At 38.4% G+C, this 14,521-nt stretch overlaps 2 long non-coding RNA genes across 2 annotated transcripts in view; one reads left to right on the forward strand and one right to left on the reverse strand.

Moving 5' to 3' along the window:
* The window catches only part of LOC135303025 (uncharacterized), a 30,336-nt gene extending 20,677 nt beyond the window's left edge, over positions 1-9,659 (reverse strand). Inside the window, exon 1 of the long non-coding RNA XR_010364566.1 lies at positions 9,181-9,659. This is a non-coding gene — a long non-coding RNA (uncharacterized LOC135303025). The remainder of the gene's footprint in view (positions 1-9,180) is intronic.
* Positions 1-14,521, forward strand: part of LOC135303024 (uncharacterized) — a 313,352-nt gene that overhangs the window by 188,370 nt on the left and 110,461 nt on the right. The window lies entirely within an intron of this gene.

Genomic DNA, 14,521 nt, shown 5'->3' on the forward strand with positions numbered 1-14,521 from the left:
TTCCTTGAATCACAGTGTGCTCAGTAAAGATCAGGTGTCAGCCTTGGATCAGCTTCTGGTCTTAAGAGTCCTCAGGAAACTTGAAGAGGTTCTAAGAATTCTAGTGAACAGATAAAAGCAGACTTCACAGATGGTCTCTGCTGTCTGGACCTTCTCTTCCCTTTTGTGATACCTAGCTGGCTGTGGCAAGAAAGGTTTTTATTTTGGAAATTTTTGAGGATATGGTATATGTCTAAAACTGTGGCTTATCAATCAAAATAAATTAGAAATTTTCTATAAATTTTTAAGACTCTTTCTGTAGATGCTAAAAAGAATATTAAAGTACTTCAGAACAAGCACCTCTGTATATCATTGTTATAAATATATAGAAAAAGTCTCACTTCTTTTTTGAAAACAAAACTTATCAAGAAAATGAGTGAATGAGCAAAGCAATTCTGACAATATTTAATGTTTATTCTTCCTTTATATTTCTATCATGTTTCATAAAGATTCACTCTTTCATCTACATGAAGAGATGTTCTTTCCTTAGCTAGCTTTCCATTAGAAATTCACCTAGCTTTCTTCAGGTTTCTAGTCCCAAACTAGAACAGCATGTCTAGCTAACACCCCAATTGTCTCATCACATCAACTCCTTTGGAAGCATAGCCCACTGCAAGTGTTGCACACTTCACTGCTGAAGAATTTCACCCTGGAAGACTTAGATATCTGCTTGGTTAGGGAAAGGTTTTCTTGCCTCTCCACCTAGGAGGCAAAACTGAATGAAAGGTGGTAAGCTTTCCATAAAAGCAGATCATTGTTGGCTTACTATTTTCCATAGTATAATTTCCAGTGGAATTTTGCCTGCTGGACTCTTTGAAGACTACTTTGAGCACTGTGGAATTTAATTTAATTTAATTTAATTATTTATTTTATTTAATTTTATTTATTTTATTGTGTATTAATTTGAGGTTGATTTGCACATTATATATGTGGGGTCACATCCCTCCTGCTTTACATGTTGATCCAGCCCATTGATTCATGCTACTTTTTCCAGATCAGGCAAGCCAGGAATTAGGAAAAGACAGCCACTGCTTGTAGACAGCCTGAATTTGTCTACAACTAATGGAAGTCTCATTCCAGAAGAGTGTTTGCAGGGAGATGGTGTAATACTGCCTCAGTTAATTGACATTCTACCATTTCCTTATTCTCATTCCGGTACTGGTCACCAAGGCACAAGCTGTTCTTGGCCATGGGATCCCGTACCATTGCATTTTGACACATGCCAGCTCAGATTTACACAGGGAAATCTTTGTGGTTAGAACCTGAATTTCTGTGGATTAACCTACCACTATATTTAAATCAGTGGAAACCAAAACCATACTCCTCATGCCTGTGGGAAGAGAATAACACACATCTTGATTTGGTTGCCTTTGTAATAACCATAGTTCCTTGCAGGCTTACGAAGAAAAACAGACACCTCATAATCTTGCAGACTAAAAGGAGAAGCCTATGTTAATGAGCAGGGAGAGACAAATTCTACTTACATTCTTAACTATGCCTCAGAAAATAACTGAAGATGTGATTCAGCTCACCTAATTTAACCATCTAAAAGTTAGGCATCTATTTTGCAACTATCAACTAGGCTACCTCTAGAGCAAATAGAGAGAACAAAAATGATCTTCTAAGATAGTATCTAAAATAGATAGGGTAATGGCTGTCTAGATGTGCATCTCTCTTTACCCTAGTCAGTGGGATTAGAGGCTCAATAACTTTTATTCTCTCTTTACTTTTTTCAGTTTTTCTGGGTCTAGGTCTTCTCAACAGTCAGCAGAGGAAGGTAAACATGTTCAGCATCTAACTAATTCCACTTTTTTCCTTCAAAACTGATTTTGGAATAGCATAAATCACTTCTGAAGTTTCTTCTGCATCTCCATTGACTAAAAGAACCAACAGAGAAAAACTTCTATCAAAAGCTAATTCAAGCTGTCTAGGATAAAAATCACCTGTGCACACATCTTTTGTAATTGGTTAAAACAAACAACTGTAAGTTCATTTTTAGCTGAATTTTAGCTTCCAGTTTGTTCACTATTAACTAGTAGTAATGCAAGAACATTGATGAGGTTTTATCAATTTAAAAGTCACATGAATATAGACTGTCCAATCTGTTTAAGACCAACATAAACACCTCATTAAAATGCCTGCTATCATGTGATTATTCGTTCAAATTGAGTGTCTGTCAAATACTAACAATTTGCATTACAAGTACGTGGTTGGTAGTTTCTATGTCTTCACTGGTTTAATCAGAACAAACAAACTCCTTTTGGCTTTTGTTCAAGTTCCTTGCCACAGCAGTAAATTAGACAACACCCGTGTTGAATTGCAGCAGCACAACAATTTTACTTTACATTGCTGTAATTCCATGACTTATCAAGACACATTCCATGTCTCTAAACAACTGCTGTCCTTCAAAGGTACCTGGTTGTAAATTTTGGCATGATCACAGAAGTTTACACACATGAGCACAACGAACAAACACACGCAGTGCAAGGAAAGCTCGTTCTGCTAAGAACAGAGGTGAAGGGGTGCACACTGTCTCTGCAGCACATACTTGCCTTTCAAGAGAAGGGACAAAGTGTCCATAAGCATAGAAAAAAAGTGCCATTAAAACAAAAGCAAATTTCTAGTGGAAAATTTCTACAGACACTTTTCCTTCCAAACACTCTGTTCATTTGATCATTTTCATTTGGCTTTTCATTTGTATGTTTAAAAGAAGATTTTATTGTTGCATAATGACAGCTATGTGAAGAATGGTCACACATACCTAGGCAATGAAAAACTGAAAGGAAAGATGCAGATCATTTACCAAATACCTAGACTGTGAGTCAATATATTTTTGGATGCCTCAAGTTTTACCAGTGTGTGGTGGAAATTATGAAAATTGAGGACAGCAAAACTACTCCTGGTAAATTATGGTTTAGAATTAAACCAAACAATTCAAAACTTAAATCAGTAAAATAACAGAGTCAGTCATGTACAAACAATAAAGAATAAAAAGGAAAAAATATGAAAGAATAGAGTGGATTTGAAAAGGAGTTTGCTTTTAGCAAGGGGATTAAAAAACTCTACAATCTATAAATTTAGCTTGTCAGAAATTGTCTGAAAGTCTATTTAGTGACCAAAGACTCTTGTCCAATTCATTTGCCACTTTTATCACTTGACTCTTATGCTGTGTTTCACAGCTGGAGACTAACCATGCCAAAAGTTGACATTCTAAGTAGCTCTGAAAATATTTAAATCCCAGACATATTTTTAAAGCAAATTGCAAATTTGGCTTTCCCACTTAAGAAGATAGCAAAGGGCATGTGGCTCGGCCAGTCTCCAAACTGGCTGTGATACCTAGGACAAGTTTACCTCAAACTGATTCTTTCATAGGGTCAACAGGCAACCCAAGAATGGTAGTAATATTTTTGGAAATTCTGGTTTTGATCCACCATAGGGGAAAAAAAAAAAATAATGAGTTTAGCAGTGCTAAATCAAATACTGCTGGAAAGACATCCACAAACCAGTTCAGTGTAGAAATATTTCCGTGTTGGCTTAACCTCTTTATCTCGTACTGAGAAGAGAAAAATATATGACCATTCATTTATACCATAAAAGGAAAAGTTAAAAATTCAATGAATTTTGGTCTCAAAGCAAATAAATTGCTCTTTGCAATATTACAGACAAAATCACTCTTGATTAAAGGGATTTTTCTGTAGTAGTAATTATCACAGCCTAGGCCACACTTCATAGCAGGAAAAGAACTAATTTCCACAACTTTGAATGGAGAGAAATGCATAGTTGTAATGGTATATTTTCTCCACAAAATGAGCAAATTAATGATTCAAAATTCTCTAATGAAAATGGCCTGGTAAAATATCATTCTATGCCTTAATCAACCGTTGGGAAAAAAATTAAAAGACAGTATATGTAAATGATAGAATAATTAAAAACCTAAAATATGTGAAAGTTGCAGAATCACTGAGTCTGGTGGATGAAGTTCTCTAAACTCTGAACTCAAATCATCTGAAGGAAGTGGTCAAGAGAAAATCTAGACTCTCAAAAACATTAGACCGCAAATTTTTACCAAGGAGTGGAATAGGAAGGTTTCAACAGACAAAGACTGTACAATAAACTTTCTTATTGAGTGAGTGTTACTTATCAGTAAATATCTAATAGCAAGTGTTTATGAAGATATTTTTGCATAGTTCTAATATTTTTTATTTTCATTTTTTTCCTGAATTATACATCACAGGAGTTCAAGTAGGGAGCAACCACCTAAATTCTCCCCTGACCCTTCACTCATTCAATCCAACTGCACCCAGGCTAAAATAAGAACACAATATCTGCCAGGCCTGCAGAACACAAGGTATGTTCATGGTGATGAGCTAGGACAAAAATTGCCAGGGCACAACTGGATTTCCAAAATATTTTTTTCCTCTTCATCTCAGGCTAGAATAGATTGTGCCAGCATCAGCGAGTTCTTAAAATGACAGAAAGAATCAGTAAAAAAGATGCCAATATCTGAATATAACCCCTTGCATTCCCTGTTAGCATTAGCTGTAATGCAGGTTCACAAACTAGCAGTGGTTTTAAATGCAAAGTTGTTGCCAGACTTGAGTTGGGTGACAGTGTTGAATTTTTTTTATTTCAGAGAGTGTTCTAACTTGGCATTTAACATGTAATTGTTTTGTAGGAATTTTAAGGGGTGATATGAAAATTTTATTATTCAAATAAAGATTCTAAGAAAACATGTCTAAAACCTTTCTCTTCACTTTGGTCCTGAAATAGAAGAAAGTTCTTCAATTTTTAAAATTTATAAAGCTAGACGCTTGCCAAAATGTGTTTTAAGTACCAAAGACCTTTACTCTGAATGCATTTAATGCCCACTGTCTTCTCCAGGTTTTCCTCAGAAAATGGAAATGGAATACCAGAAAGTGGTATTCAAGACCAATTTTGTCAACAATTTTCAGATTCAGTAACTTGCCTGAAAATATAAATAAACTTTTAAGTAACTTCAGAAAGGAAGAGAGGTAAATAAGGTATAGTAATGGCTTTTAGTTCCAAATGGTGTTTGTCAGATTTAATACAGCAAACTCTTTCACTTGCCTTGTGTCTTACACTTGTGTTAGTTTTCTTACACAAACTATTGATGTAGTAGAATGACTCAGCAGAACGTAGAAATGCTGTGAACAACTGTGATTTTATTATTCTTTCATTTTAATTACTGCCATAGACTGGTATTTTGTGGGTTGCTTCTTCTCACCAAATTTTAACTTTTTCCTTAGGTGCAGTAATATAAGAGATACCAGCAACTGACAGATTCACACACTGCATCACATTGATTACAGTGTCAATAACATTTTTCAAATCATTAGACTTCTTTCTAAAATTCTGTCCAGAGTCATGTATTTAGTGGGAAAGAAAAAAAAGGAGAATGAGTGAATGAGTGAACAAACAAAAGAAAGAATGATAGTTGCAAATAGAAGACATGTGAGCTGAAATTTTTTAGGGTAATTAGAGAATTTGATACGTGTGAGAAACAGGTCACATCAGTATTGCCTACAGGTGGCTCACTGTAGTGTATCTGCACTATCAGCACTTCTCTAATATTACCGTAGACGTCCTGAGAAGAAAAGCAATAAATTAAAGAATGCTACATTTGACAAAAGGAACAGAGTACAATAAACTTGTCAAATCAATCCCTCATTCTGTTCATCTCGTATCCTGAAGGTAACTATTATCTATCTCTTTTCTAAATCAGCACGCCATCTGGAGCTGGGAGCAGACTAAAAAATGCATTTTGTTTTCTGTTTTGCTTCATGTTCTCTTTTCTGGGGCAGAGGCACTAATCACATTGCTATAAAGTAAGCTCAACATTTCTATTTTAAAGACACCTTGGTCAGCTGAGTATGAATATACTGACTGCAGATAAAAGCAGCACTACACAAGTTTTTGAAAAATTGTGTTCATTTTCTTTCTTTTATGTGGTGATATAGCTATTAGATATAAATATTTTTATTTGGATTTAGATAATAAAAACAGAGACATTTTGTTGGATCAGTAGTGTTTGTTTCATTCAGATTTTAACAAATAGATTTTTACTAGGATATTTCTGATCATTCTTCCCAGTATGCTTTATCCACTGAGAGGAAATGAGCTTCCATTGGACAATTTATTAAAATTTATTTTTACAACAAGACAAAAACTGCTTTTCTTAGTAGGGTTTTTTTTCAGATAAAATATTCAGGAATAGATTTTGACTGTAGTACTAATTGATAATTTCACATTTAATTAAATGCGAAATTATATATTTTCTTACAGAAAATGCTACAAACAGCCATATTAAAAAAGAAGGGCTTGTCAGCCATAATGTGAACATAATCTTAAAAGGAGACTAAACATTTTTAAAAGTTGATAATTCAATGTGTCATATACTGATAACATTATTTGCTTAATGTCTTAATTAATTTTGATCATACTATAAATTCAATAAATGTACTGCAAAGTAATCTGAATTCCACTACAAAAAGAAACCCCAAACAATCCACTGGTTTTAATACAGAAGCTCAAGAGCCATTCCAAACACTTGCTCTGGGTGTGTTGCAGTTACAGGGATTAAAGGGACATTTCAGTAGTGGAATTTTGCTCTTTAAAGGTGGTGCAAAAACTTTCTGGTTAAATACATGTCAAAAAGACAACTATGAGTACAACAGGAGCCCAGGACTCTAGGCACCCCAATCCTCAGTGAGGACCTCCTGAATAGCTCTGCAGAGGGTGTCCCTGAGTGTTAAGTATGCCAAGGGAATTTGACACTCTGAGTTTCAGTCAGTGCACCTGACAATCCAGGGTCAGGCAGAGATGAAATTTTGGATTCTTGGTTGCTTAGGATAAAACAGTTGGCCAGAATAGTTATAGAAATGAGGAGTCATGCACAGAGAGTCACTCACAATATCCAATAGGCATTAGAACAGCTCGGTGCTACACAACATTTCACGCCGAATAATTTGATTTCATAGCTAGTCAAAATGACATTGGAAAGCTTTGTACCAACCAAGTGGAACAGATAGGTTGAAATGGTCCACTCACTTGTCAGCTCTGCATCTACATTCTAGCCAGCTAAGAATGTCTGTCTTCATGTCTTCATCTCTAGCCCTTTCATCAGAATACGTGTTTTACAAGTTAGGTTAATAACACCAGGCATTTATGTACGTTTGCTAGGGGTGGGGGGAAATGTAAAAGGATTTGCTGGTGAAGCAATGAGAGGTGGATGCTCTTGGGGACTGATTTAATGCTCTGCAGCTGAGCTTCAGAGATAAGAAAATGCTGCACTGCATTACAAAAGGCATTGCCTAGTACAAATAGGCATAAGAATTTCAATAGTATTTCAAAGGAATATTATAATCAGAAGCACGCTAAATCAATTCTTGAATGGCAATTTTTAACTTGCATAGTTCAGATGTTTCTCCTGGCAGCCTTCCCTTGTGTCATTATCACTTACTAAAATTTGATACCATCTACAACCTGAGCCTGAATTCCTGACACACACTACCACAGAAGTAAATATTATGCCAGATTAAAGAGTAGCATGTTTTGACAGTTATGTAGACAAACGTTCCTCTTTTACAACAAGGAAGTCTCAAAAAATATGTAAATACTTAGGCAGTTAAATTGTGTGCAACTTGTGCACACGGGAAATAACTTAAACACATAGCCCCAGGCTGTTGCAATGCCTTTGGTTATGGTTAGCTCAAACAGAAGAGAAGAATTCAGCTCCTTCCAGGCAACTTCATGCTCATTTCTGATTTGAAGCCGTGTAACTTCAGGCTGTGATACTCTCTGATCTCTAGTTCAGTGCATGTGAGTAAAGAGCTGCACCAGAGACCTCACATGTGTTTTGAAGTAAGAAAGAGAAATATTATTTTGAGCCATGATTCAATCCATCAGTAGTGAAATCAGTGCTCCTGGGGATATAAAACTTCTGCTAGAGCTCAAGACTTGTCCTAAATTCCCATCCACAGATTCTTCTAGTGGACAGTCTGGCCTTGTATTACTAACTCTGATATAAAGGTGCTTGAAATTTGCTTTCTGCTAATTAAATTTGTTAATTTGAAGCCTCATCAAAATTTAAACTGGTTAGGATGCATATTTTGTTTCTTAGACTGAACTTTTTCTCTAATTTATCCACTGAATCCTACCATATAAGTGGCTGTGATCAGAGTTATTTTCACATACATCAGTAAAGGCAGAGGTTCTTAAAAATTTTTAAAAGCTTTTAAAAACTAAGGGGATGAGATAGTAAATATAGAACATGTACATCAGGGTTTTTTCATGTCCGTAGGTACATACTACTATAACATGATTTGGCGTTAAGAACAGCAAACTGAAATTTACGTAATTACATGTCAACTTCCCATCTTTTTATTGTGATTTTTATGAAAAGTAAAGAAAAATTACAAAATCCTAATTCACATTTCACTTTGGCTGTGCATCAACTAAGTATTTAGACACCATTTACACGAGTTTTCATTTTGTTTGTTGGAATCCTTCTTGATTTTTTCTTCCATTGTTCAGTGGAAGAATTATTAAATTTATGATGGTTATTCTTCCCTCAGGTGAAATCAAAGAATATAAAAGCAGCAAAACTAAAATGTTATACAAGAATGTGTAAAGGTAAGGCTAGTTGATACAAAGACAAAAGATGACATCATGTAGGGAAGATCAAGAAGAGAATCAGATAAGGAAAGTATGAAGTAAAGGGAATTTAGAAGGAATTTATTGCATTATTTTTAATTATTTTTGCTAGGCACGTCTGTTGAAATTTTACAATGCATCCTTAATTGTGTGTTCAGGGTTGCTCTACTGGGTCAGAACAAGAGACATCTTGCTCAGTGTGTTCTAGTAGCAACTAGAGATAGTAAATGTTAGGTAATGGTCAAACTGGATAGGTCAAAAGAGGCCAGACTGCCACAGCTTCATGCTCCAGGCCCAACCAATAAGGAGTCTGAGCATGTATTCTTCCCACTGGCACACATGGAAACACACGTACAACATGAACTCATGGACCCACACAGCCAGCTGCACAGATCAATACAGACACAAACACAGGGCACTCATGCAGTGACAAACAGCACAATGCCCCTCTGGCCACCCACAATGTACCTCTGTTCCAATCCAGGGTCTCTCTCCAGCTGATCAGGCTGAAGGTCCATCAGTGGGAAATACATCCACATGTGCTGTGCAGAGTCCTCTAGTGACTGGGCTCAGACCCCTCAAAGCTCCAGTATCTGGATCCTTGATATCTCCTGTTGCTGGTACCTGGGCACACGTGCTGCTGAGGCTGCAGCCCCCCTCCAGGTGCTGCTCCAGACCCCTTGTAGGGCCTCACACTCAAACACACACAGACCCTCCACACTCACACACACACACGTCCTGTTGGCATTCAGATCTCTTGGCCTCTTCAGCACTTGGCCTGGACCCCCTGATCTCCTGTCACAATTCCTCTGGTCATCACACTCACACACACACACACAAACACCCCCAGCTTCCAAATCACTTCACCTGCTCATCAATTAGTTCAGTGATCACACACTGACCTGAGCCCTCACTCTCACTTCTGGCACCCCAGATGCACAGCCCCCAGTGACCCACAGGCCCTGCTGCAGCCAGCTTCCACACCTAGACCTCCACACACGCGTGTGGAACAGGGAATTGCAGCTCCTCACCCACAAAAATAATCCAGATGGGTCAGACTGAATTGACCAGGTGCAGGACATGACCAGACAAGTGTACTGACCGCATGCCAACTGTCTTTTATTCCCATTTCTTCTAGTCTTCCACACCCATTCCTTCTCAAAAGACTAATTAATTCTCCCTTTTGCCATTTTGATACCTACCCTAAGCAGCACATTAAAAGTTCCCCTAGCCTTACCCCTGGGCTAAACCCCGCTAGTCTGACAGGAGACCTGGAGAGCCTCTGGCAGAGTCATGGATGGGGACCACTCATGGGGCTGAGTCCCCTGGCACAGCCTGCAGAAGTTTTGGGGCAGGGGCTCTTTTCTCCGAGCAGGTTATTTGGGTTCCATCACCTCCTGCTGTGCCTCTCTGTTCTTCTGTTCATAGAGAATCCCTGTAATCCCATTACCTAGCAATAAATAGGACAAGTTAATAGTGAGTCTTCCTCCTTCCCACCTTTGTATTTTGCAAAAAAACATTGATATAGGCTTTTCCTGGGACAAAGATTGCTTTCAAGTCATTTAGTTCAACTACCAAATATACTTTATTCCATTAAGTCACTTCTTGGTTTTCCCTTTATATTCTCCTGAGGAAATGTATTCCACAATCTAATTCCATATTGTGTGACACAGTACTTAGTTTGGTTTGAACAAACTGTCATTGGGCATCCATTACTTTTCAGGGTCAGTGAAAAGTGAAAGGGAATTCTTTATTCCCTCTCATTCATTGACTTGTATCACATCTCTCTCTGTTGTCTTCTTTTTAATACTGACAGGCTCTACCTGCTCAGCATTTCCTTCTACAAAACTGTTCCATTACTTGGTAAACTTTCTCTGTTCTTTTGGGTTTGTTTTTATTTTCTTTTTTTCTCTTTTTTTGTTAGTTTTATTGTATACTCATAAGTCTTAAACTGGATTCATGTAGTATTTAAGATCTAGGTGAACCATAAATCTACATACAAGTATGTTATCCCCAAGTGTCATTTTACTTTCTAAGCACTGAGGAATATGGAACTAGTGATTGCAGAAAATAGCCCATAATATCCCACAGAAGTTTCTCCTGAATGCTTTGTATTTTCAGAGTGTAGTCATCACCTACTAGAGTCAATGTGACCAAAAAACCCAGGGAGGGAGGACTAGATATTTTTTCAGCAATTTATGTTCAATATGGTTTTATTGTTCTTCATTGTTACTTCAGTAGCCATGTATATTATATAATATATATACTATTAAGTAGCCGTATGTACATTATATATAATATAATATTATTTTGGCACCTTCTTGCTACTTTCATAAATTACCTCTTGTATAAAGTACGACTCAAGTTTCTTAATAAAGGAAGCCACAGGAACAATCAAAAGAATACCAAATATACAGCATGTCTAGGGATGTGACAGAAATTGCAATTTTCAGATTCCTTAAACAGGAGCCTCCATGAGACATATACCTGATTTCTACATGGCTTTAGCATCATGAATGTTACCAGAAATTAGAAAATATTAAGATGCAGATGGTATTTCCTTGAATACATTTAGTGTTAAACCCAGATTTGGACTTCTTAATTTCAATTAAAGGTAGCAATAGCATTCCTTTCTCCACTTAGTCCAGTGAAAGTCAGACTCAACCCTTCTGCATTCCTGTTCAACTACAAAGTGTCTGAGTGTCTGCACAGATAACAATGTACAAGGATACATGAGACAGTGGTCTGCTTGGAGGACAAAGACGTAGTATGGTTAACAGATAATTAAAAATTGTCTGTTCATATCATCTCATACAACAGCTTATGACAGAAATAAAGGGACGTCTCCTTATTTTGGATCAGGAGTTGGCAGTTTCTGCTGAGCCACTGACACACTGCAACTTCACATCACTCAAAATGAACTTACACAAGCTTGAAGTTATTAAAGCTAGCCATGGCCAAATGAAGAAGTCTCACTTCCTTCCTTCATCACTTCTCCTTATCTTTTTCTTCCTCATTTCTCATGAGGGTACCTCATGGATCCTTGGCTCTGCTTCTTATTGAGACTGTTCACTGAGTAAACAAATCCAGCATAAAACTACCCACAATTTTAATCCCCCAGGGACGTTTGTCTGAAGTTTGTAAATTGAGTCAGTTCCTGAAGGTCTACCATTGATTCAGAATTGGTTCAAGTGTGAGGATTTTCCCCTACAGAATCATCAACTCTATTTCTCATATTAGAATACATTATTTGGAGATGATTCACAGGAAGAAACTTTATTTCCCACTGCTACTGAGGCTCTATTATTAACAACATATTATGACTGAATTAATTCTAGTCTGCTGCTGCTGGGATAGAGAAACTACAGCCTTTCCTTCCTAGTGAATCTTATCAGTTTCTCACAGCCTTTATCAAAAGCTTTGAGCTTTTGTCTTCAGCTGACTCATGGTTAAAGAAGGTCAAACACCCATTCATCATGTTCTAGGGAAGAGACTATGACTGGAATGACTGTCTTGTAGAGAGCAGACACAAACAGAGCTCTAGAGGGACAGCACACCTCTCCAGACTGCTGGCAGTGCCTGCGAGGGAGGCTGGAGCAGCCAAGATGTCCTTGTTTGCAGGAGGCATGACCTGGCTGAGGAGCTGTGTTGCCAAGCCCGGGAACTGTGTGAGCAGCTGGGCAGGTTGTACAACAACAGGGAACTTCAAAAAGAGGTTGACAAGGTCTTCAGGGAGACCCTGCAGAAATAAGGCTCTTACATCTTAATTAAGATGTTACAGCCTGGTTAAATGGGTAACTAGATAAGTTAAAACTGGGTAACTGAGTTCTATGATGTCATGGTTTGACACTGGCACAATGCCAGGGCCACCGTGAAAGGTGTATTTCCAAAATGGTGCAACTGGTAGTGCAACTGGGCCAGTAAGAACTAGAGTATTGTAAGAGGTCTGTGTGGGACCTCTACCCTTTAGCATCTTTATCTGTATTGGCTTTAGAAGGACAATAATCTGTCTCATTTTTCTTTGTGCTCTAGGTCCTTGAGCCACATACCTCTTTAAAAATTGACTTAATTTTAAATGTTGGAATTAAACCTCTGAGGTCAAAGAGTCTTTTTTGGTGTTTAACCAAACACCATGGTCCTGTTTTACAAGAAGTAATAAAGAAGAAGATTCCCTAAGAGTATGTCCAACACACAAGTGCTTTCCTTATCACAGGCTTTGAAGTAGGCCAAAGAAGACCAGGGACATTTCTCTTCTTATTTGTGCATACAACTTGTAGTATGAAAAATGAGTGGTAGAAACAATCACTTGTTTCAAATTACACACTGTTTCAAAACAGTTTATTCTTTTAGGTCACATTGCTTGAACTGGCCTGTGCAAGAGAGTTTTGAAAGTTAGGTCATATTAAGAATAAATGAGCAAAAGAAAATTACCAAAGAAAAAACAATCAAACCAAACCCCATTAAGACGCTCAAACATTAAGATGCTCAAATGCAGCAAATAAAATGAGCCAACCTTTGCAATCTTCAGTGTTTACATTGAGTTCTAATTCTGGCACTCCAAACAGAAAAATATCTAAGAATCTAATTCCTAGATATTTGTGATGAGTAGACCCTGGCTGGATGCCAGGTACCCAGCAAAGGTGGTCTGTCACTCCCCTCCTCAGCCAGACAGGGGAGAGAAAATACAGGAAAAGGCCCATGGGTTGAGACAAGGACAGGGAAACATCACTCACCAAATACCACTGGGGGCTAAACAGATTCAGTGCACGAAATCAAATAAGAGTAATGAGAAATAAAATAAAATCTTCCATGCCCATCCCTTTTTCCTGCACTCAACTTCAATTCCAATCTTTTGTACCTCTCAGCAGTGTGGGGGTACAGGGGATGGGGCTGTGGTCAGCTCATCAGACACTGTCTCTAATGCTTATTCTGTAGGGGGTACTACTCACACACGGCCTATGCTTCAGGGTGGGCTCCTACCCAAGGGAGAAGTCCTCCTCAAATTTCTCTAAGGTGAGTTCATACACAGGCTGCAGGTCCACATGAACTGCTCCAGTGTGAGTTTCTCTGCACAGGGGTCATTCCTTCAAGGACAGGCTGCTCCAGTGCGCAGCCCCCACAGAGTTTCCAGTCCTGCCAGCAAACCTTCTCCAGTGCAGACTTCTCTCTCCACAGGTTCACAGCTCCACTGTGGGCTTCCACCTGTCCCAGCACAGGTCTCCTCCACAAGCTGCAGGTGGATCTCTGCTCCTCCGTTGTCCTCTGTGGACTGCAGGTGCACAGCTGCTTCACCATGGTTTGCACCATGGGCTGCAGGAGAATCTCAGCTCTGGTGCCTGTAGAATCTCTTTTTGTGCCTTATTCTGCCCCACCTTGGTGTCTGTGGAGCTGTTTGTTTGCCTCACATGTTCCCACCCCTCTGTTCTCTGGCCACAATTGCTCTTCTGTAGTATTTTTCCCCCTCTCTTAACTGTTATCCTGAAGGCACTGCCACTGTCACTGGTGGGCTCATCCCTGGCCAGTGATGTGTCCATCTTGGAGCTGGCTGGAATTGTCTCTGTTGGACATGGAGGAAGTTTCTCTCAGCTTCTGTCAGAAGCCACCCTTGTAGCCCCCACCACTACCAAAACCTGGCCATACAAACCCAATACAATATGGTACACAGAGAGAGGATTTAGAAGTCTCAAACCTGTAAAGCAAAGCTGTGATAGAAATGCTCAAAGACACTCCCAACACTTTAGGAAACATTGCAACATCTGTAGTCTACCTCTGTTTCTCAAATGCTCCAGAAGTGGCAGCTGCTCTTAGT

This window comes from Passer domesticus, chromosome 6 (genome assembly GCF_036417665.1).
Source record: "Passer domesticus isolate bPasDom1 chromosome 6, bPasDom1.hap1, whole genome shotgun sequence".
Classification (NCBI taxonomy): Eukaryota; Metazoa; Chordata; class Aves; order Passeriformes; family Passeridae; genus Passer; species Passer domesticus.